Here is a 22,348-nt window from a genome sequence, read left to right on the forward strand (position 1 = left end):
TAGTCAAACTATTCCGGTGATTTTGTTTTTTTTTTGCGTCTGTGCTGTTGTCTGAACGGTGACATATAGTTAACCTAGATAGCTTTCACAAAGTTTGTACCACAGGCCACCATAAGGTGTGTGAAATGAATACGTACTTGTATCGTAATATTCAATGCGCGTATGTTCTGGGCAAGCTGACCACCAGTGTGGGTGCAGTATTTTTGGATTAGAGAAGTAACACAGCAGCTAAGTATGCGAGCGACTGGAAACAGCCATTTCTTGACAGGTTGGTACAGAAAACATCCGTATTAAAGATGTCTTTCTTGTTTTGTCAGAATTCATCGGTCCTCAAAGAAACGTCCCTTAAAGTCCCCCTGCATATTGCTTTTTATGTCACACTGGAAGAGCACCAGTGTGTGCATGTTCAGCTGCGTTGTTTGTTGGAATTTGTTTCTTTGCGTGCATGTCAGCGGTATAGTTTACAGCCTATAATTCAAGATTTCCCCGGCTAGTTCTATGCTGCTAAGTTTGGTAATCAAACTAACATCTTAAAAACATGCATATTTCATGCAAGAAGCTTTTCTTGCGCCTATTCTAAAAATATTCTCACCTACTATCTGTGATACTACCTTAGCTATTTTTGCTTTGTTTTCATAATGAGGTCATCATCATCATCATCATCATCAGCCCATCTACGCCCACTGCAGGGCAAAAGCCTCTCTCAGCAAAAGAATACAAATACCCAACGCGTTCACAAGAGATATGGACTGTACCATTTTCGCGTACTACCTTTGGAAACAACATGATTCGACACACTTTGCCTTCCTTGTTAAACCACCTTGTCGCCAATGAGATTACCACTGAGCATGCAAACAGCGTTGTATTAAAAAAAATTTTTCGTTACAGCGGAATAATTTCTAAAAAATTTGTATAATGATGCCGCAAAAACGATTTTCTCTGGAAAGATGTACTTTTGTGACGCCCGTTGCTGTCTGTAACCGGGACTCGGACTTTGTCAAGTGAATTAATTTCACTTTTTTCCGAGCCCCCCGCTTCTCGGAAATAAAGTTTTATCTTATCTTATCTTATTATTCTCCAATTACCCCGGTCCTGTACTAACTGCGACCAATTTAACCCCGCAAACTTCTTGATCTCATCTGCCCATCTAACTTTCTGCCGCCCCCTGCAACGCTTGTCTCTTCTAGGGATCCACTCGGTTACCCTTAATGACCAATGGTTATCTCGCCTTCGCATTACATGCCCCGCCCACGTCCATTTCTTCCTATTTATTTCTACTAATATGTCCTTAACACACGTTTGTTCCCTGACCCACTCCACTCTCTTCTTGTCACCTAATGTTACACCTATCATCTTCCGCTCCATTGCCCGCTGAGTCGTTCTCAATTTAAGTTGAACTCTCTTTCTTAGTGACCCTCCAAGTTTCTGCCCCGTTGGTGAATACCGGTAAGATGCAGCTGTCATACCCTTTCTTCTTCAGGGACAATGATAGGCTGCCATAGGCTGCCAATGGTAGGCTGACTTAGTCGAAACCTCAGCAGTCATTCAGGCATTACGGAACCAGGGGGTAGGAGCATTATGTAATAACACCAGAGGATATCTACAATGGGTCCACAGCTACTATTATCCTCCATAAGGAGGGCAGTAAAATACCTATAAGGAACGGCGTCAGACAATGAGACACAATCTCTCCAATGTTATTCACAGCATGTCTACAAGTAGTACTCAGAACGTTGGTTGGAACAGGTGGGAACAGGTTGGAACAGGTGGGAGTAAGGGTTAAAGGCGAATACCTTAGTATCCTCAGATTTTCTGATGACGTTGCTTTGTTAAAGGAGCACTGACACGAAAATTTTATGTTACACTTTTATTGCTTTTATCGATGCTTAATGGTCTGGCGAACCTGAAACAGCACTTCAAATACTTCAGCGCGCGATAGTTAATTACACTGAACGGCCTGAAAATTGTTTGTTTCAAATTCCCGCGCTTTCATCCCGAACGGCGCATATGACAGCCTCGCGGTTTGACCTCACCGCTTTGAGCGGACGTCACCAGCGCCCGCTTGAGAGGGCGTTCCGCCCGCTCGCCGCTCGTGGGGCCGCGCGCGTGAAGTGACGTCACGAGTTTTTGACGAGCGCTGTCGCGTCACTTCTTTTTCCTCTCCTGGAGTGATGTCACGCTGATGTCCATTTGCTGAGTTCCGCTCCGCGCGCTGCTCCGTCGGCGCGATAAATGCGATCCAATTGAACTATGTTCTTCGCGTCGCAGGCCGCTCATATTTCAGCCAGGGTATTCTGTTGAGTGAAGGAAGCGAACTGTGCAATAATATTAACGCCGAAAATTGGTGTCAGTGCTCCTTTAAGTAACTCGGGGAACGAATTGCAAAGCATGCTTTCCGCACTGGAAAAACAGAGTAGAACCGTGGGCCTAAAAATTATGCAGAAAACCAAAATAATGATCAATAACATCGGGGCAGCACAGCGGTGTATAGGGGGTGAGGCAGTGGAAATGGTAAGGGGATATATCTACTTAGGCCATTTGTGACCCCGGATCCCAACCATGAGGCAGAGATAATTAGAAGGACAAGAATGGGGTGGAGTGCATATAATAGACATTCTCCCAACGAAGTAAACCAACCCACTTCTTTAATGTTCCTTTTGCCGAGAGTGCAGGTGATGGTGTGCACAGACGTATAAATATGTTTACGCACAAACTACCTCTCAAAATTTTGCTTGAAGCTTAACTTATGCCGCAAAAGTATAAAACACAGAACTTTCATACTGGTCTTATGGCTTTGAAAATGGCTGTCTGGAGCAACGCTGTAAACTCGGTGCAGAGTAATTATAATCTTCCAACCCTCAATGATATGTTTCTTTAAAAACTGGGCACACTTAGTACAAAATGAAGAAGGTTTGGGATGTAAAACATACCCGCAAACAGACTCCACAGAAGACGTATGAGTATTTTGATGATGACTTCCATCTGTAACAACAAAAAAACTCATTAGCGACGATACAGAATCATCACAGGACCACAAGTACACTCACGAGTAACAAGGGGAGGCAAGAATGACTAAGTCGATGTTGATAACATGGATAATATCCTGGCAGCAAACCAAAACAACTTGTTTTAAGTATTTATGCTTCTCAAAGAATAAAAATAACACTTAAAAACAGCTATTGGAGCGTTGCGTAGTATCAGCGAATGCAGCGTAATTTTGGGTAATTGACTACTATGTTCCCCTTTGAAACAATCATTCACAGTTGAAACCAGAATTTTATTCCCCTTACATAAGTTGAAACCAATAGACCCAAATAATTGCAAAACCATAATGCAAACGGCCATTTATTAGGCCTTAAAAGTTCAATGATATTTTGTGCTAACTAAAAAAATCCAACCTTTTAGCTATCTTCGGGTTTTCCCTACACTCAAATGGTGCAGTTATAGCCTCTTAAGACATAATTACGGTTGAAGTAATTTCTAAAGCGAGGCTTCCTTGTCCTCATTGATGCCATCGTACTCCGATAAGCCCTGCAGAGAAGCCAACTTTCTCTGACGATGATGATGAATGACTGTGGGTGAAGTGAAAATGCAAAAAAAAAACGCTTCCTGTGGGCAGAACCGACCCTGGGTCCCCCGCGTCATGAGGCCGGCGTCTGTTCGATTGCTCCATTTCGACATTGTCGAACCGGTTTGGAAAACTCAGACAACCTAAGAAGCCATCACAAGAACAAGGGGCCGCGGCACTGCTGCCGTGTCAGCGCACTAACCGAAAATGTACACCCCGGTGCTCCTGTTGGCTGTCCTGGTCTATCCGACTTCCGACTCAACTTCAACGGTTTCACTCGAGCCTCCCCTGCCCAGTCAACACTGTCCCGGCTGGATCCAGGCACAGCCCGGCCTTTTCTTGGACGCTCCGTTTGCTTCAAAATAAAATTCACGCCATATCCACGGAATGAATGATGATAAGTGGGGCGAAGCTCGAGAGGGGGAGATCATCGGTAACCGTAACTCTCCCGTGAAAGTTCGCCCAATACATCATTAAGAAAGACGTAAGACTATGTGCGTACATTGTACAAATCAACTTTTCTTTTCGGAGTCAATGCTCCCAGGCCCAGACCTGGTGAAAGACCCCGCACCATCGAGGACTACCCCGCACCTCTACCACAATTTGTCACGTAGGATGGGACACAACAGTAAAGAAAGAACTTGTATTTAGGGCGAACTTGTGCCCGAACAAGACGAGAGGAAACGAGCAAAGGTCCTTGCGTCTCGTTCGATCTCCGAGAACGACTGCCTGCGTTCGTGGCGTGATCTCTTGCGTGATCTCCCCCTCGCAGTTCAGTGCGCTCGCGCCCCCGTTGGCGAAGACAGACAAGCTCGCGCTCCCGGTGCCGAGTTTGCGCTGCCGGTTGCAGCTGGTTCTTGCGCGTGCAACGCGGCCCACTTTGCGACATCTCCGAAAGCATGCGGCGGTCACGTACCACGAGACACAAGGGATATACAGATCCATGGCTTTAGGAGCTTCGCCCCTAAAAAGCCATTCCGTCGTCCACTGTCTGGCAACCCGGCACCGGTCCACTTGGCGCACCCCTTCCAAAGCCAGCTCATTTGGTCGGCGCACCGGGCCGCGGCACTGCTGCCGTGTCAGCGCACTCACCGAAAATGTACACCCAGGTGCTGCTGTTGGCTGTCCTGATCTATCCGACTTCCGACTCAACTTCAACGGTTTCACTCGAGCCTCCCCTGCCCAGTCGACACTGTCCCGGCTGGATCCAGGCACGGCCCGGCCTTTTCTTGGACGCTCCGTTTGCTTGGCCGCCAAAAAAAGCCATTCCGTCATCTACTGTCTGGCAACCCGGTACCGGTCCACATGGCGCACCCCTTCAAAAGCCAGCTCATTTGGTCCGCGCACCGGGCCGCGGCACTGCTGCCGTGTCAGCGCACTCACCGAAAATGTACACCCAGGTTAGTTATTATACGTCGTGCAACTTTCGTAGTGATGAAGTGTGCTTGATAGCAGTGTCGTGGCTCCCTGATTATTTGAAACGTGTTCGTGGTGCCATGCTGTGTATTTGGAGCATGTTGTTGCTTAGTGCAAATATTGAGGAAAACCCGGGGCCGATGACTAAAGCGCAAGAGGATAAGCTTAACTCGGTGTTTGATGCAGTTACACGCCTTCATTCAAACCACACCCAACTTTTGGATTCTGTCAACAAAGATCATGCAAATTACCGTGCAAAATGCTGTCGAAATACTTAAGGAGCGAGTCCTTGCGCTCGAGTCACAGGCTGGCATGGGAGCTGGTGCACAGGTTCCCGAGTCCTATGAAAAAACATTTTCGGCCATGCAGGACAAAATTGACAACTTAGAAAATCGCTCCCGCCGTGCCAACGTTCTGTTTTTTGGCATTGACGATACTGAAGAAGCGGAAACGTGGCAACAATCCGAAAAACTTGTGCGTGAATTTTGCTCCGATAAGCTCGAACTAACTGTGAACACCATTGCGAGAGCGCACAGACTAGGCGCATTTTTGGCCGACAAGAAACGCCCAATTGTAGCAAAGTCTTTTAATGAGAAAGAGGTGGAATCTGTTTTAAGCATGGTCATTAAGTTAAAGAACACTACTTTTAGCATTTCCCGCGATTACTCCGCCCCTGTTCGTGAAAGACGCCGAAAACTCCTGCAGTTCGCTAAAAGTGTTAAGAAAGAGGGCGATCGCACCAAGCTCGTGTTCACTAAGCTCTTTATCAATAAAGATTTGTACGTGTGGGACTCTGATAACAACTGCGCAGTTCGTCTTGACACCAACGCACGTGGCGCAGAAAATGCAACTGCTATAAATGACCACAGTGACTGACGCCCACATACATGCTTTCCCGCCATAAAATCACCACCTTCTTTAACTAACGAGCAAGTGTCGTCAAGTGATGTTGGCTTTTTGTATACTAATATACAAAGTGTTCTGCATAAAACTGTCCCCCTGTCTTCACGAGATAGATTCATGTTCAGCTTCTATAGTTGCTCTTACTGAAACCTGGTTGAATGATACCGTTCCCGACAACTGTATCTTAGTCAGCGGTAAAGAATTAAATTTTTTTCGCAGTGACAGGCCTCATCAAAAGGGAGGCGGTGTTCTTATTGCTATAAAAAATTATATAGTGGCTGTTCCCATTGCTGTTAATTCCTTCCTTGAATGCGTGTTAGTTTCCCTCAAGTGTGGCCTGACACCTTCTGTAATCGGTGTATTTTATCGCCCCCCTGATATGACCTGTAGTTCGCGAGTGAATTTCGCAGAGTTCAGAATGATACTATAATCCGATTTCCCAACTCAGTTCTAATTATTTTCGGTACCCGGCGCGGTGGCTCAGTGGCTAAGGCGTTGCGCTGCTGAGCACGAGGTCGCGGGTTCGATTCCCGGCCGCGGCGGTCGCTTTTCTGATGGAGGCGAAAAGCAATAACGCCCGTGTGTGCCAGATTTTGGCGCGCGATAAAGATCCCCAGGTGGTCAAAATTAATCCGGAGCCCTCCACTACGGCGCGCCTCATCGCCTGCGTTGCGTCGGCGCGTTAAACCCTACTATCAATCAAAAATTATTTTGGGCGACTTTAACTTTCCTTTAATAGACTGGTTAACCCTCTCAGTGGCATGAAATGATGCCGAAGCGAACGAATTTCTCAATGCGTGTCTAGACCATTCGCTAACACAAATTATAGACCAACCAACGCGGCGCTCGGCAACCTCGGAAAATATTTTCGACCTGATCCTTACAAACGATCCTGACCTTTGCTCCGATATCACCCACTTAGATGGCCTTTCTGACCACGTCATTATCACCGGCACAATCTTGGTGACGGTACTGGCGATACCGCGGACCCCGAGCCCCCAAACATAAGCTGGATCCAACCGTGGTGATGTGTTTTTAAGGTGAAGGGTAGAAACCTCTAACGGTGGCCGTCGGAGCCCAGGTCAAGCTCCGGCGGATGGGCTCCCTGTCTGTTTACCAGGCAGGGAGCTCCGGGACCTCCTCAGCTATCAGGGTAAGGTTGTGGAAGAAAGTACCCCCGTCTCCCTGCTTCTATACTATGATATATGGCATTTTCTAAGCCCCCCCCCCCCCCCCGACGTGATCGGCCCCCGAAAAGGGGCCGCACCGAAGTTTCATTCCCACCTCTGTCAACAACTGTCCTTTCAACAAACATGAATAACTATTCTCGTTTTCTTGTGATCGAGTCAGCTGACCCAACGAGACCCGTCGCTTCACTGTCGGTATTCCTTGTCTCGAAATTTCTGCAAAGCACATTAGATGAAAAGTATGAAGCCAAAAAGCTCAGGACAGGAGAAATCCTTGTCGAACTCAACAATGAAAAACAATCCCGCACACTTCTTGCCCAAACTCGCATCCATGATCTGGACATCAAGATCACGCCCCACCGGAGCCTGAACAGCTCCCAGGGTGTGATTTCAGAGTCGGATCTGCTTACAGAAACAGATTCCGACCTTCTTGAAGGTTTAAAGGACCAGGGCGTCACAGCTGTGCGGCGCATCACGATGCGCAGGGACGATAAGATAATCCCAACCAAACACATTATCCTGACCTTCGACCGTTCGACACTTCCGCAATATAAAAATGCACGCTACATCCGATGCTCTATTCGACCGTACATACCGAACCCGCGCCGGTGCTTTAAGTGCCAGCGGTTCGGGCACAGCACAACCTCTTGCCGCGGCAAAACAACCTGTGCGAAATGTGCAGCGCAGGACCACCCCACTGACAATTGCAATTCTGACAACCTCACATGTGCCAACTGCAGGGGCCCTCATGCGGCCTACTCCAGGAAGTGTGAGAAATTCCAAGTGGAAAAGAAAATAATCCATCTAAAAGTGACAGAAAACATCACCTTCCCAGAGGCGCGGAAGAGGTTCGCCTCTTTCCCCCTGGGGAGGTACGCCGACGCGGCTCGCCGGGGGGCGGAGCGGCGTCTGGTTTCGGCGGGGACCCAGTACCGCGAGTCGGACTTGGTCCCGCCCCGCCCCCCCCCCCCTGGGTTGCCTCTGGCCGCCCAACCCGCCACCACGCCGCTTGCTGAGGCAGCAGCGGTTGTGGTGGCAACCTCTTCCGTCGGGACCGGTGCCGCTCCCGTCCGTGCCTCCCCATCGTCCAGTGCGTTAGAGTGTGCCATGGACACCACGAGCCCCGCACCGGCTCCCACCGCCACCGCACCGCCCGTGCCACTTCTGGTGCCTCCGACACCACCGGCGGGGGTGGCTCAAACGAAGGGCCCCCGAAGGGGGGCCAAGTCCGGGGGGCCCGGTTCGACGGGCACACCCAGGACATCGGACGACGAGATGGACGTCGTGCCGTTCTTGCCTGCAACGCAGCGCAAGGAGCGGCCTCCGACGTCCAAGCCTTCAGATAGGCCGCCCAAAAAGCCCAATCCAAGAGTCACAGCCCCGAAAGACGACACATAAACATACACACTCCAGTAGCTCTCACACTAAATAATGGGATGAGAAAATATTGTTCAATGGAACTGCAGAGGCCTTCTGAATAATCTGGACGACGTGTATGAGATTCTGCATACCAATCAGCCAAGTGTAATGTGTGTTCAGGAAACACATTTGAATTCTAAACACACAAATTTCTTGAATAGTTACCGGGTATACAGGAAAGACAGGGATGGCTGCACACACTCTTCTGGCGGTGTGGCCATAATCGTCCGGAAATCCTAAGCATGCCACCCTGTCACCTTGAACACTATCCTTGAGGCTGTAGCAATACGCTTAATAATATTTAATAGGTTGATAACGGTATGCTCCATATACATTCCTTTTGATGTTTCACTTACGAGCTCCGACTTCGAGGCGCTGGTTGACCAGCTGCCCGAACCATACATGCTTACAGGCGACCTTAATGCTCACAACTCTCTTTGGGGCTCTTCCAGAACGGATGCCCGAGTCCGCCTGATAGAAAAATTCCTTACATCTTCTGGAGCATGCCTTTTCAACAATAAACAGCCTACATACCATAACGTAGGTCACAACACATACTCATGTCTTGACTTGGCTATTGGCTCCGCAGTTCTCTTTCCTCTTGTCGAGTGGGGAGTGGGAACTGACCCATATGGCAGTGACCACTTCCCCACCTCACTCACATACATAGGTAAAGGCCCAAGCAGTTCATCTTCCCATAAGAGGTTCAATGAAGCACGAGCTAACTGGAATACATTTACACAGACATCCAAACTACACTACACATCCATAGGACACCTACACGTTGAAGAAGCTACCAAACTCCTCACGGCGCACATCCTCGACGCCGCCGAAAAGTCCATTCCCCACGCCTCTGCTGCCCCGCGCAACCAGCGGAGGCCGTGGTGGAATGAGGACTGTAGGCGGGCGCGAGAGGCCCAGAACAAGGCGTGGGGTATCCTGCGTCGTTACCCCACGTCGAGTAACCTCCTCTTGTTCAAACGGGCCATGGCGTTCGGAAAACGTGTGCGCCGTGAGGCAAAACGCGATAGTTGGCGTACATTCAAAACATCAATTAACTCCTACACAGACACACGGAAAGTATGGACCCGAATACGCAAACTGAAGGGACATCAAACACACAGCCTGCCTCTGGTCAGTACAACAGGGGACACACTCGAAGACCAGGCGGACACACTCGCACAACACTTCCAACACGTTTCGAGTTGAGCACACTACACAAACACTTTCATGAAACACAAACTCGTGGCCGAAAAGAAGCCTTTACGTGACAATGACACGTCAGCCACTTCTTATAACTCGGAGTTCACGCTTCATGAGCTGAGGGGTGCTCTGAGCACGTGTAAACCCTCAGCTCCAGGCCCAGACAACATTACATAAACAATGATACAGAACTTACACACAGACACTCTTGTAACACTTCTTCACCTTTTCAACAAGATATGGCTTTCGGGGCACATTCCAAAGTCTTGGAGGGATGCCATAGTTGTAGCATTCTTGAAAGAAGGGAAGGACCCTTCTTCTCCCGCTAGCTATCGACCCATTGCCCTGACCAGCTGCCTGTGCAAGCTTCCCGAGAAGATGATAAACCGGAGGCTCGTGTACTTTTTGGAGTATAACGGCCTTCTCGAGAGCTGCCAGGCAGGCTTCAGAGCAGGGAGATCCACAAATGATCAACTTGTGGCACTAGAGTCATATATTAAGGATGCCTTCATTCACAAACAGTTCTGTTTAACTGTGTTTTTCGACCTAGAAAAGGCCTATGACACCGCTTGGCGTTATGGGATCCTTACTGACCTGAAGTCATTCGGTGTTTCTGGTAATATGTTTAACACCCTTGCTAGCTATTTGTCGGAGAGAACCTTTCGCGTCAGAGTTGGTTCTGCACTGTCTAAGGTACACGTGCAAGAAAATGGCGTGCCGCAATGCGGAGTTCTAAGCTGCACTCTCTTCATAGTAAAAATGAACTCCCTTGGGAAGGCACTGCCGCCTACAATTTCTTACTCCATGTATGTAGATGACGTGCAGATATCGTTTAAATCATGTAATATGTTCATCTGCGGACGTCCAGTCCAGCTCGGCGTCAAGAAGCTTGCCGGCTGGGCAGACAAGAATGGTTTTAAATTGAATCCTGTAAAAAGCTCCTGCGTTGTGTTCTCTAGGAAGCGCGGGGTCCATATAGACCCAGACATTGCTCTTAACAGCGTGTCAATTCCTGTGCACAAGGAACACAAGTTTTTAGGCGTTTTATTCGACGAAAAGCTTACATTCATCCCGCATATCAGACAGCTCAAATGCAAATGCTTAAAAACAATGAATATTCTTAAGGTCCTTTCACATCAATCTTATGGGGCCGACAAACAACTCCTGCTGCGTCTTTACACGGCCTTGGTGGGGTCTCGGCTCGACTATGGCAGTGTCGTGTATGGGTCTGCTACAAAAACAGCACTGAAAATACTCGACCCAGTGCTGCACCTTGGCCTTCGCCTCTCATGTGGCGCATTCCGCACTAGCCCTGTTGAAAGTCTTTATGTCGAGTGCGACAAATGGTGCCTAGGGCATCAGCGGGAGTATGTTGACCTGTTGTATGCATCCAAGATCGTGTCTCTGACTAACCATCCTTTTAATCCCACCATGAACGATACATCAAATTTACAACTCTTTTTAAACAGGCCATCTATTCCCTTACCGTTCTCTCTCAGAGTTATGGAGGAGGCTTCTGCACTCAATGTCCCCCTTTCTGACACGCACAAGACACCCATTCATAATTTCATCGCACCATGGCATCTTCGTTCTATATCATGCGACCTGTCATTCACTCTTGTAGAAAAAAATAGGGTACCCAGGAATGCAATTCTGCAGCACTTCCTCTTCCTGCAGGACAAGTACAGGTGTGCAGAATTCTATAGCGACGCGTCGAAAACTGGTTCTACAGTATCTTGTGCAGCGCACGGACCAAATTTTAGAGTAAGCAAAACAATGAATTTTCATAACAGTGTTTACACGGCAGAAGCATATGGCATTTTACTCGTTTCAAACCACATCATCAGACACAAAATTCCCAAGTCCATTGTGTACACAGACTATCAAAGCGTTGTACGGGCACTGTCATTAGGAAGGTCATCTAAAAACTATGTTATAAATGCTCTTTTCAAGGTACTAATGTCTGCATATGCCTCAAATCTTGAAATAACTATATGCTGGGTACCAGGGCATTGTGGAATCCCTGGTAATGAGGCCGCCGACCAAATGGCTGGTGATGCTGCTCTCATGACTACGGTTGACATTACAACAGTACCTTACACCGACCTAAAGACACACATCAGACGACAGCTTCGTAACACATGGCAATCACACTGGAGTCAACAAACAGACAACAAACTACACGTAATAAAAACACAACTGGGACGCTACATTACTGACTCACACAACAGATACAATGAAGTCGCCCTGGCTAGGCTGCGGATAGGCCACACACATGCGACGCACTCCCACCTGCGCACTGGAACTTCGGGACCCACGTGTAGCAGGTGTGGAAAGGGCCTATCCGTAGTCCACATACTAATCACATGCAAGGCACTTGACACAACACGACACAAAACATTTCCCTGAATTATACAGACGACACATCCCTTTGCACCCATCATATTTTTTAGCCGACGAACCCATGTTTTCTAGTCAGCGTGTTTTTAAGTTTTTAGCTGAGGTGAACTTTCTGCAGCTCTTGTCATATCACGTATAATCATCCTGGCCCTATACACCAGCCATCTCCATTGTCTTTTGTTTAGCATCACTTTTACTTTTAGTCAAATTTATTTTATTTACACATGACCCTGCAGCGCCGAGGCATTACAGCAGGGGAGTGGGTCTCATAGTACAAATGGAAATAAAGTCACTAGCACAGTCACTGTTTGTCAATATATAATAACTAAAAGGGAGCACACAACAAAATAATATTTATACAACGACAGCATCGCACTTCACTAAACACGCGAGTAAACAGTGTAATACCTAACAGAGAGCACACAACAGCATAATATTCATACAACTGAAGAATCACAATTCACCAAGCACGCGAGTGAACGTCTCAACACTATTCGAAACGATGTCGGCTGCCAATTCATTCCACTGAGATATAGTGAAAGGGAAAAAAGAAAACTTTTTATAATTGGTCCTGCATTTTATCTCTCGTATTTTGTTAATGTGGTCACGTCTTTGGGATACATAGTGGGGGGTTTGTAAATATTTCTCCTTCATTATTCCTGTTAAATTGTTATATATACAATAGAGGAGTTTTAATCTATGCTTTCTACGTCGCTCCCTGAGAGGTTCTAGGCCTATTGATGTTTTCATTTCTGTGACGCTTGCCCCCCAAGTGTAATTACTGAGAATAAACCTGGCTCCGCGATTCTGTATTGCTTCAAGTTTTTGTATTAAATACTCTTGGTGAGGGTCCCATGCGACACTCGCATATTCTAGGATGGGTCTGACCAGGGAAAAATAAGCGGCTTTTTTCACAGATGAAGGAGCATTGCGAAGGTTCCGATGGAGTAAGTTTAGTACACTAACTGCTTTCTTTACGGTGTTATCAATGTGATGATTGAAAGTCAGATCCGCACTGAGTGTGACGCCAAGATATTTAACTTCAGATACTTTTTTTAGAGTTTCAGTACCAATATGGTAGGAAGAATCGACAATTTTTTTAATTTTACTGAAAGAAACATAGTAACACTTAGCTGTGTTTAGCCCCAATTCCCACGTATGACACCACGAGTTAATGTTGTTCAAATCCTTTTGCAGGGTTGACACATCATTGAAGTCACTCACTGTGCGGTAGATGACGCAATCATCTGCGAACAGCCTGATGCAAGATGAAGTCGTAGTTACAATGTCATTAATATAGACCAAAAATAATAGTGGCCCAAGAACCGATCCCTGAGGTACGCCGGACGTCACGGCTTCAGTTCCCGATTTTTTGCCCCCTACAACAACACATTGTTTTCTATCGGAAAGGTACTCCTCAATCCAAATTAAAACGTTATTATCAATTCTTAAGGCTCTCAATTTGTGCATCAGAAGGCTGTGTGAAACGCGGTCGAATGCCTTACGGAAATCAATGAAGATAGCGTCCGTCTGGAGCCTATCCTCAGCAGAAGTAACAAGGTCATGTAATAGTTCAATTAGTTGGGTTACACAAGAGAGCCCCTGGCGAAATCCATGTTGATTAGGATAAAAAAAACTATTTTTTTCAAGGTGCTTTGTGATGTTGCTATAAAGAATATGTTCAAATATCTTGCAACAGATGCAGCAAAGGGAAATCGGCCTGTAATTCTCGACATTTGATTTTGGTCCATTTTTATGAATTGGCACAACATATGTCATTTTCCAGTCCTGCGGTAGCCGTCCGGATTCAAGAGACTTGCGGAATATGACATAAAGATATTGTGATACGATGGAGGAACAGGCTTTTAACACTTTCGGGGGTATTTCATCTGGACCAGTAGCCTTCGATTCGTTTAGAGAGTCTAAGCTTTTTCTTATTCCTTCTAGGGATATTGTAATAGGCGGCATTGCCCTTTCTATGTCAACCAGGTATGTGGGGAGCTCTTCTAGGCTGCGTTGTTTCAAAAAGATCGTTTTGAAGTAGTTGTTAAAGTAGTTTGCTTTGGCCGAGTTCTCAGTTATATCGGTACCCTCGTGTACGATTTTCGGGATGCTGATTGTTTCCTTCCGTGTCTTTCGGAGGTAGCTCCAGAAAGCTTTTGGGTTGGATGTTATGTCCTTGGCCAGCCTGGAAAAATAGTTTTCTTTGGCTGTGGTTACTGCCACTTTGTATAACGAATCAAGGTTGCGAAGCTGATCCTCAGTACTTTCAGTAGGGCTTTTTTTGTATTTTTTATACAACCGGCCTCTTCGTTTGATTAATTTCTTGACATGGGGTGACATCCATGGTTTATCAGGTTTCATTTTATCTGCTACATGCTTCGTTGGAATATGTAATTCAACGAGTGATCTGATGGAGTTTTTGAAAATTACCCAAAGGGAGTCAGTATCAGCATATTCTGACTGTAAGGCAAAAGTGTCGTACTTGAGCTCAAGTTGGTTTATTATTTCACTAAAATTAGCCTTGTTGTAGAGGTATACTTTCTTCACATCAATACTAGGCGGAGTTAACTGTGGCAGTGAGAACTTAGCCGTAACTATCTTATGGTCGCTAATTCCGGGTAAAGTACATACCTCGCGAACAATAGCTGGGTCATTGCAAAACAGCAAATCTAGTATATTGTCACCTCGAGTAGCAGTAAAAACATATTGCTGAAGACCATACCTGCTTGTTATATCGCCAAATGTGGACCTAGTTTCATCAGCTCCGTTTTCGTCCCATTTTAGGTTCGGCATGTTAAAATCACCAGCAAGGATGATGCGGTCGTCAGGGAGAGAGGCCAACACTGAATCTAATAATCTGATATTTTCCATACTAGCGCCAGGGGGCCGATAAAATGAGCCTATGGCCAGTGTTCCCCTGTCAGGAGTTTTCATTCTACACCAAACGGTTTCCACTTCACTGGTCTCAATCTCAATTTCAGAGCATTGTAAGGATTTTCTCACCATTACGACCACACCTCCTCCTCGTGAGTTTCTATCTTTCCTAAAAACGTGGTAGTGCGCAGGAAACAGTTCACTATCTTTCACTGAATTATCTAACCAAGTTTCTGTTGCGAATACAATATCAGGATTTATCGCTAGGAGGATCCCGTTGAACGAGTCTATTTTGTTTTTAATGCTTTGGCAGTTGAACAAAAGGGCAACACATTCAGTCCTGGGGGAACTTTTTACGATTGGTAGGCGTCATTTTTTGTTTAGTTTAATCACGGTTTGCGTATCATTGTTCCATACAAAGGCCTCGTTGTTTATGATAAGCTTGTCGTGCACAAGAAAAACTTTGTCCTGGCCGTCTGCTTTTCGGGCTTTGCCAACCTCCCAAAGTTTTCGCCGAATTTCCCGGAGCCGGGGAGAGTAGTCTCTTGAAACACTAAAATCGGTACCCTTCAGTTTATTGCAACTGCTCATTATTGTTTCAGTGTCCTTGAATGATGCAAAGCACGTTTTAGTATGTACGGTCTCATCACAATTCAGTAACTTCTTCTTTGGCGCTCTTTGCCCATAGTCGGCCTTGCGCCAATAAAACCCAACTATCATCATCATCATTATCACCGGCAGCCTCACACGCCCGTTTAATACACGACAAACCGCCAACAAAACAATCAGATGCTATAACAGAGCCAACTTCACTAGTATGAATTCAGAATTATTAAGTTTCTCAAAGCATTTTATTGACAGTCACTTATCATGTACGATACAAGAAAATTGGCATCTGTTCAAAAACATTCTCAAACAACAAATAGAAAAGTATATACCTGTCATTACAATCAAAAGCCAACGTACCGCTCCCTGGTTCACGCAGCAGCTTCGGTGTTTAAACAACAAAAAAAGGGCTCTACAGACGGGCCGATAAAAACGTTACTTCGATTTCTTGGCTACGTTACAAAGCCTGCGATAAAGAATACCAGACATTACTTAGAACCACACACCGTCATTTCTTTTGCCATGACCTGACATCTATGCTTACAAATAACCCTCGAAGATTCTGGCGCGTTGTGAATGCGAAACAGTATCCTGATATCACTCTTTGCGATAGCAACAACACTTCCTGAATCACAATGTGCAGGACTTCTAAATGAGACGTTCACGGCTGTGTTTACCTGCGATGATGTTACCACCGTACCTATGAGCGATAGTATATTAGACGTTGACATGCCAGAAATTGTTGTAACTGAGGCGGGCATATTTTCTTAAACGTTCTTCTGCATCTGATCATACTGGTATTAATAACACTATACTGAAAAATGCATCCCAAGGCATCTGTAGTATTCTAACTGTCCTTTTTTCCCAATCCCTGGCGACAGGCACTATCCCCAACGACTGGCGAATAGCCAAGGTAGCACCCTTTTTTAAGTCAGGCGATCGTTCTTCACTATGCAACTACAGACCTATCTCACTAACAAATACCATATGCAAGGTTATGCAGCACATCATTCACTCTCAAACTGTCAAATACTTAGAAAGCCATAGCATTATATATCAGTATCAGCACCATTTCCGCAAGGGATACTCTTGTGAAACCCAACTTGCCGGATTTGTTCATGACCTACATTCATCCGTCGACGCTGGCTTACAAATTGATGCAGTTTTCCTTGATTTTTTTAAAGCATTTGATCGCGTTCCACACCACAGACTACTTCTCAAAATTACATGCCTCAACATTCACCCTAACGTGCTCGCGTGGGTTAAAGATTTTCTTTCTTCCAGAATGCAGTTTACATCCGCTAACAACTACAGTTCTTCTTTTGCCAATGTTACTTCCGGTGTCCCCCAGGAAGGCGTACTTGGTCCTCTGCTTTTCTTAATCTATATAAATGATCTTCCTTCTTTCTTAACATCCCGGGTTCGTCTTTTTGCCGATGATGTAGTATTTTACCGCACATTTTCCTGTGATATAGATCGCCAATGCTTACAATCTGACCTTGATGCGATTAACGTATGGTGCTCCAAATGGCTTATGACGCTTAATACTTCTAAAACAAAGTTAATGACATTTAGCGGCCGTAAGTCTCCAATTAAAAACACTTACTTTATTAATGACACCACGATTGAATTTACCACTTCCTACAAATATCTTGGCCTTCATTTCCAGTCTGACCTTACATGGCATCACCATAATAATTTAACCCTGGCTGCTGCTAACCGCACCCTTGGACTACTTAAACGAACCCTCAAGCAAGCTCCTCCACTCGTACGAAAGCAGGCATACATCACAATCATTCGCCCCAAAATTGAATACGCGGCGGCCATTTCGGATCCCCATCAGGCATACTTAGCTACTAATTTGGAATCCCTGCAGAACCGTGCTGCCCGTTTTAGATTTTCAGATTATTCTACATTCACCAGTGTTACAGCATTCAAGAAACGAGCCGATTTGCAATCATTCAGCCTTCGTCGCAAACACGCTCGCTTTTCACTGTTCCATAAAATTTTCCACCACTGCGCGCTCCGTGATGATTTTTTTTTTATCCCCTCGGCTAATTTTTCCTCGTCGTGATCACCCTAACAAAGTGAAACACATTTTGTGTCGGTCATCCACATACGCACAATCCTTCATACCACGCACTATCATTGATTGGAACAATTTACTCTCACACATAGCCATAGAAACTGATGTAGCCAAGTTTATGGATTTAATTTGCTCTACAGTGAAGTGCTGATAACAGTGTTGTCTTTTCTTTGTTCGCTGTGTATTTTGATACTTTTGATGCTTAGTAAGTTCTTGCTTGCTCTTCACGCTTTCATATTCGTTATGTTATTTTTTTAATTGTATTACTTTTTTTTTCACTTTCACATGCAGTGATGAATTGCATTGCTTTGTTACGTGCCAACGCACACGGAAGAAAACTTCTGGTTGTTGTTGACCTTTTTATCTCTTTCCTTTGTGTATGCTGCACCTGAATGTACGTGTATTCTGGTTGTTTATCGAAGCCCCCCCCCCCCCCCCTATGCAATACCCTCATTCGAGGGCCTTTAGGGGTATAGTAAATAAATAAATAAATAAATAAATGGCGTTGCTCTAGGTGCTGTAAGGCTGTTAGCCACAAGACGTTAGGCCTAGCTTCCCATTTTGAGGCTGAGGACGCTAGTGCCTACCTCAAATGTTGGGGTTTAACACCTCACACAAGTATCCAGTCAAAAACTTGCTCACTGGACGTCAAGCCACAGGTACCAATTTCCGGCGTACATTCCAAACACAAATGTTAGGCCTACGGAGTGCACACCCGAGAGTTTTCGTTTTCGTACACAATTATGGCACATGGCATGAAAAGAGTGGAAGGATAAAAAAAAATAAAAGTGGTGGTCGGCAAGCTGCTTCATTCCGTACAGAATTCGTATAGGCCAGTCTCCGCAAGAAAGTTTAACAGCTGCTAGCAAAGGGTGCCATAAGTCCACGATGAATATTGGGCGGACGGCCATGACGATGTCCTGAGGCTACCATAAGCCAGGTTCAGGCTGGTGGGAGCCCTGGCCATGTCCGCAAGAAGGGGTCCAATGTCGCTTCTGTAGCTGAAGCAGAGAAGTAGGGGTAGGTTGCAGAAGTAACCGAAAGGCTGGAAGTCTATGTTGCACGAGCCGCAGGCGCCAGTACAACGCCCAGGCCAATTCTCCGGAGCGGGACCTCGTAACGGCGAGTTAAGCCACCAGGAAGGTCACTCCCACCAGGAGGGAGGAGGGCACGCGTGGAGCGAAGAGTCTCTTTTTCGCTAACAAGAGCGTCTTGCAGTGACAGCTGTAGAAGCGGGAGCGTGTACATAACTTGCGGAGTATGAGCTGCAAAGTCGGCATCGACGTGCGTAGGCGTGCTACGGCGGTTCAAGAGGATGCAAACAAGGCACGGGAACGATTTGAGCATCCGCTGCACATGGAATGTAATGCCCGGTGTGCTGTCTACACGCCGCATTTCTTGAGTAGCCAGAGTTGCTGTGGGTATACTCTAGAAAAAGTGGTGCGTGCCATCAGAGTAGCGCATGCTCGCAATTGAGGATTGGCCAACCAAAGAGTTCATTACGAGAAACTTCCGTGTTAAACCATCTTTGTAGCTACACGGAGGCATCCACAAATTTTTTTCGTGTTTCTGTTGCACATCTGTGTGACTCAAAAGCGCCCGTCACATAACTTGAGCGCCTAGGGAGTCACTCAAGGAGGAGGCGTCCCCCGCCTATGAAAAATAAGGAGTGCTATAGTGATTCCCCAGCCAGGAGATGAACTACTGTGCGGGCTAGTGATCTCAGATCTATGACGCTTGTTTTCGTATGTATCTGTTTTAAAACAGCGCAAGTATTTTCTGCAACGTTCATGCATTTATATTCTGCGTCTTTCAAAAGCAGTGAGCCCTCCCTTTCTCTGAGCTGCAATCAAGTGCGTGGCTTGTGTCCGCGGCATCCCCCAAAGTATGGGTATGCTTCACACATTGCAGCTCTATCCCGAGGCTATACTTGTCTTTTATGCGCGAGACAATCACGCGCCTGTGTTTATTTGCTTGCTGGTGTTACTGTTAGTACGTGCGCGAGTGTTTTTTCTAGTCGGTCGGTTGTATGGCTGGTTGTGGTTGCGTCAATTGCTTGCTTCGTTGCCTGCTGTTCGCTTAAAAGCGGCTGCTGCAGAAGAAACCGCCCCTCAGTACAAAAAGAGCTCCGCTAGATGTGTGCAGAAAAACCATGACGCATTGTTGACGTTGTCGTCGAAGTTGTTTTCAAAACAATGCGGTCACACGTTCTCCGTTAAAACCTGAGGTAATTCAACGTGCCTTCAGTACCAGAAAAACGTTTATCGTTTCCCCAAGTTCCCTTTGTTTAAACGTTTGTGGCACTTCAGCTTCGACGGTCATCCACAATGTTTTTCTGTCCCACTCCCCTCTTAAAAATTGTTCATTGACCATATTCATCGATTAAAAAGTATGATAATTCTGTCTCAGTGAAGGTGGACGACGATAAAAGCTGAAGTGAAAAAATCTTGATTGTCTCGCGGTGACTAGCCTCTCGTCGGCATCACTTAAACAGGTACATTTTCTAAAATCACAGCGGTACCATAGTTATTTGTGGTGAGGAGTAGCTGTGACGCATCTTAAGGAGAAGTTTACATGTTCCCAGCATTCGCAAATTTTACGCTACCCTGGTGCCAGCAAAGCAGTAAGGTAATACCTGAAGAACGCGTGTCCACTTATCAAAATCAGGCACACTGGCGATCTTCGTCAAGCTGTTTGTCTAAATGTGGTCGTAAACGTTGTAACTTCCTCCCTAGTATCTATCCAGAAAGTCTCTTTTCAATTCAAGGTGGTGTTAATTGGAGTTTTGACACCTGTGCCTCAGCGATGCGTTGCCCGCCCCAAAAGGTTCGCGTTTGTCTCACCTGCCGCATGTGTTTGTGTTATCCTTTAATTATCTTCATTCGTGTTTGCTGCCCAGCGGTGACGGTAACGTTCTCGTCACTTCTCCTACCATCGCTGTTTAAACTCGCGTTCCTTCTCGGCAGTCTCACCTTTACGAGGCTCGCCCAGTGCGAGCAAAGAGAAGGAAATTTCAAAACGGAGAACACGCACTTGTCGAGTACAGCAAGTGACGAGCCTAATAAGAGCAAGAAGAGTAGCTAACGAACAAACGAAGTCAGACAGGCCAACGCTCCACGCTTCAAAGCTTCAGTCCCGGTACTTGAAAAGCAGCTTATCTGTAAAAATGCAACGCCAAATGCAAAATCCGCAACCTACCGCACGACACTGCTGCAGGGACGAGATGAAACAGCCACAGGCCCGCTCGGAGGGAGGGGGATCAGCAACAGTGGGAGTTTAAGGCTGGCGTTCTCAGGGAAACCACCAAGGGTCAGTGACGCCACACCCAAGGGAAGGTCAAACTGGTTCGTCGACTCTGGAAGCCTCCGGCGAATGCACCCGCCGTCACGGAGGTCCTGGTACAGCTGAAAGCGTATGAGGTTTTTAACATCAAATGAGGGAACACAATTCGTTTAGCTTCAAAATAGGTCGGTGAACTTGAAGCGCTTTCCTCAGAGCAGAAGGACAAGCAGGTGGTCTAACCGGAGGAACTAATTACCGGCTTAAAACGGGCTTTTGGCAACCAAAGAGATCAAAGTGCATTGCTCGGCTTGTTGGTGCTTAGACATCCCTGTTTCCCACTGTGCAAGGAAAGACGCTGAAATGAACGGAAGAACGAAGAGGAGCACAGTCAGGACCCAAGGACCAGGGTGCACGAGCCCAGACTGGACTCGGCTTCGTCTGTTTGTTGATTTTCTCGAGTGCCTTTTCTTGCGCAGTAGAAAACCTGTGAAACCTGAGAGAGTTTCACAAGCAGCCAGTTAATGGAATCTAAATAATCAGATAGACAGAGAACGCCCCCTTAAGATCTCCAGAAATTCACAATATTTTCTATTATTTATCCGCATTCTGAAGCCTTTTTTGACTTGGTCAGTGACCTGTGTTTCTTGTTTTGAAGTATGCTACCTGACAAGACGGTATGCCGTCCAACCATCGACTTCATTCTGAAGCCGCTTGTCTAGTGTGCGTGCTCTTTACAGCCAAATATGGCTATAAGTAGTGAAAGAGCTTTAAATATTTTATTTCTTTTAGTTTTCTTTTATATCTTTCGGGCATGATGCAAATGTATATTATTATAACGGTTAAGTGCGTTTACTTAGCCGATTATGTTTTTTTCCTGAAGATGCAAAGTGGTCTACAGAGTTGGCCCGTTTACGCTATCGTTTCATACATATTTCCAACTATCTTTTGCAGACTTTCTTGTTTGGTCTTCGGATTTTCCGGCAGAATTGTAGGATGCTTATTTTTTATTTTTCGAGATAATTGATGAGAAAACAATTTTTTTTTATTTCAACGCTTCTCGTCCGCAAATTATCTTCATTTATGAGTTTGTAACTACTTGAGGGGTTGCTTCCGCCAAATCAGCGTTTTTCTGGAAACGTACGGCGTAACACGATTCACTGCTTGACGCTGTCTTTTATTAGTATATCAGAAGTATTTTTTGCGCATATGTTCTTGTGTATTTACGTTTTTGGGGAGATTTATGAGATGTCTATTTCTGATTTTGTCAGATAATTTTTGTAAAAAATTTATTTTTAAAGCGAAGATTTAGTGTCTTCACTGACGCCGTTGTACGGAAACCCGCCTTGCTAGAAAACTAAATTTCTCTGACGATGATGAAGAATGATCGTTGACGAAGGGAAA

The 22,348-nt window shown here is 45.9% G+C and overlaps 1 long non-coding RNA gene across 1 annotated transcript in view; it reads right to left on the reverse strand.

The window, feature by feature from the left end:
- LOC144153023 (uncharacterized) overlaps positions 1 to 21,066 on the reverse strand; it is a 32,584-nt gene extending 11,518 nt beyond the window's left edge. Inside the window, exons 1-2 of the long non-coding RNA XR_013319272.1 lie at positions 20,864 to 21,066; positions 2,931 to 2,982 (exon numbers count right to left, since the gene is read on the reverse strand). This is a non-coding gene — a long non-coding RNA (uncharacterized LOC144153023). The remainder of the gene's footprint in view (positions 1 to 2,930; positions 2,983 to 20,863) is intronic.
- Between the last annotated feature and the right edge of the window lie 1,282 nt (positions 21,067 to 22,348).

The sequence above is a fragment of the Haemaphysalis longicornis genome, unplaced genomic scaffold, assembly GCF_048455015.1.
Source record: "Haemaphysalis longicornis isolate Haplotype H1 unplaced genomic scaffold, Haemaphysalis longicornis Haplotype H1 scaffold_9, whole genome shotgun sequence".
NCBI lineage: Eukaryota > Metazoa > Arthropoda > Arachnida > Ixodida > Ixodidae > Haemaphysalis > Haemaphysalis longicornis.